Below are 2,204 nucleotides of genomic sequence, written 5' to 3' on the forward strand. Positions count from 1 at the left end.
ATTTTCTCAAAAATCCACCCCCGAGTGGTCCTTCTTGTCAATTTATCTCGCAAGGCGGAGAAAACAAAAACGAGGGGTGCAACACGAGGACTTCCCAGGAGGTCACCCATCCTGGTACTACTCTCGCCCAAGCACGCTTAACTGCGGAGTTCTGATGGGATCCGGTGCATTAGTGCTGGTATGATCGCGCCCATCAAACTAATTACTTAAAATTCATATAATCCTTGAGCGACATACTAGCGTCCTTCCGATCCCAATCCAAACGGAGATCTGATCCAAACCCATCGCTACGCGATGGGGCGAGAGTAGGCCTGCCGAAATCATCCCGGTAGTCACTTCTTGTCAATTTATCTGCGCCGAAGGAAAAAAGCAAGCAGGGGGTACAACGAGGACTTTGGAGTCACCCATCCTGGTACTACTCTAAGCCAAGCTGCGCTTAAGCTGGCGAACTCGATGCGTCCATTAGTCTTGGTATGTTCGCACCCATCAAACTAATTACTTAAAATTGCATATAATCTTGGCGACATACTAAGCGTCCTTAGATCCCAATCCAAGCAGTCAGTCAAACCCATAGCTACAGCGATGAAGCGGGCCTAAAAGCGTCTCCCGAGTGGTCCTTCTTGTCAATTCCTCTTGCAAGGCGGAAAAAACAAAAGCGAGGGGTGCAACACGAGGACTTCCGAGGAGGTCACCCATCCTAGTACTACTCTCGCCCAAGCACGCTTAACTGCGGAGTTCTGATGGGATCCGGTGCATTAGTGCTGGTATGATCGCACCCATCAAACTAATTACTTAAAATTCATATAATCCTTGAGCGACATACTAGCGTCCTTCCGATCCCAATCCAAACGGAGATCTGATCCAAACCCATGGCTACGCGATGGGCAGGGCGAGATTTTCCCAAAAATCCACTCCCGAGTGGTCCTTCTTGTCAATTTATCTCGCAAGGCGGAAAAAACAAAAGCGAGGGGTGCAACACGAGGACTTCCCAGGAGGTCACCCATCCTAGTACTACTCTCGCCCAAGCACGCTTAACTGCGGAGTTCTGATGGGATCCGGTGCATTAGTGCTGGTATGATCGCACCCATCAAACTAATTACTTAAAATTAATATAATCCTTGGCCGACATACTTGCGTCATTCCGATCCCAATCCAAACGGAGATCTGATCCAAACCCATGGCTACGCGATGGGCAGGGCGAGATTTCCCGAAAAATCCACTCCCGAGTGGTCCTTCTTGTCAATTTATCTCGCAAGGCGGAAAAACAAAAACGAGGGGTGCAACACGAGGACTTCCCAGGAGGTCACCCATCCTAGTACTACTCTCGCCCAAGCACGCTTAACTGCGGAGTTCTGATGGGATCCGGTGCATTAGTGCTGGTATGATCGCACCCATCAAACTAATTACTTAAATTCATATAATCCTTGAGCGACATACTAGCGTCCTTCCGATCCCAATCCAAACGGAGAACTGATCCAAACCCATTGCTACGCGATGGGCAGTGCGAGATTTTCTCAAAAATCCACCCCCGAGTGGTCCTTCTTGTCAATTTATCTCGCAAGGCGGAGAAAACAAAAACGAGGGGCGCAACACGAGGACTTCCCAGGAGGTCACCCATCCTAGGACTACTCTCGCCCAAGCACGCTTATCTGCGGAGTTCTGATGGGATCCGGTGCATTAGTGCTGGTATGATCGCACCCATCAAACTAATTACTTAAAATTAATATAATCCTTGGCCGACATACTTGCGTCCTTCCGATCCCAATCCAAACGGAGATCTGATCCAAACCCATGGCTACGCGATGGGCAGGGCGAGATTTTCCCAAAAATCCACTCCCGAGTGCTCCTTCTTGTCAATTTATCACCATGAAGCGGAAAAAACAAAAAGCGAGGGTGCGACCGCGAGGACTTCCAGTCACCCATCCTAGTACTACTCTCGCCCAAGCACGCTTAACTGCGGAGTTCTGATGGGATCCGGTGCATTAGTGCTGGTATGATCGCACCCATCAAACTAATTACTTAAAATTCATATAATCCTTGGGCGACATACTAGCGTCCTTCCGATCCCAATCCAAACGGAGATCTGATCCAAACCCATGGCTACGCGATGGGCAGGGCGAGATTTTCCCAAAAATCCACCCCCGAGTGGTCCTTCTTGTCAATTTATCTTGCAAGGCGGAAAAAATAAAAACGAGGGGTGCAAC

The 2,204-nt window shown here is 49.1% G+C and overlaps 6 non-coding genes across 6 annotated transcripts; all 6 read right to left on the reverse strand.

Moving 5' to 3' along the window:
* Nucleotides 1–73: 73 nt before the first annotated feature.
* LOC118345414 lies at nucleotides 74–192 on the reverse strand. Its single transcript, XR_004798947.1, has one exon. It is a non-coding gene; the product is annotated as a 5S ribosomal RNA (ribosomal RNA).
* Nucleotides 193–659: 467 nt separating this feature from the next.
* Nucleotides 660–778, reverse strand: LOC118345413. Its single transcript, XR_004798946.1, has one exon. It is a non-coding gene; the product is annotated as a 5S ribosomal RNA (ribosomal RNA).
* Nucleotides 779–967: 189 nt separating this feature from the next.
* Nucleotides 968–1,086, reverse strand: LOC118345410. The gene has a single exon (XR_004798943.1). It is a non-coding gene; the product is annotated as a 5S ribosomal RNA (ribosomal RNA).
* Nucleotides 1,087–1,274: 188 nt separating this feature from the next.
* Nucleotides 1,275–1,393, reverse strand: LOC118345412. Its single transcript, XR_004798945.1, has one exon. It is a non-coding gene; the product is annotated as a 5S ribosomal RNA (ribosomal RNA).
* A 188-nt stretch (nucleotides 1,394–1,581) lies between these two features.
* Nucleotides 1,582–1,700, reverse strand: LOC118345415. The gene has a single exon (XR_004798948.1). It is a non-coding gene; the product is annotated as a 5S ribosomal RNA (ribosomal RNA).
* A 190-nt stretch (nucleotides 1,701–1,890) lies between these two features.
* On the reverse strand, nucleotides 1,891–2,005 carry LOC118345411. The gene has a single exon (XR_004798944.1). It is a non-coding gene; the product is annotated as a 5S ribosomal RNA (ribosomal RNA).
* Between the last annotated feature and the right edge of the window lie 199 nt (nucleotides 2,006–2,204).

Source organism: Juglans regia, unplaced genomic scaffold (assembly GCF_001411555.2).
Source record: "Juglans regia cultivar Chandler unplaced genomic scaffold, Walnut 2.0 Scaffold_262, whole genome shotgun sequence".
Classification (NCBI taxonomy): Eukaryota; Viridiplantae; Streptophyta; class Magnoliopsida; order Fagales; family Juglandaceae; genus Juglans; species Juglans regia.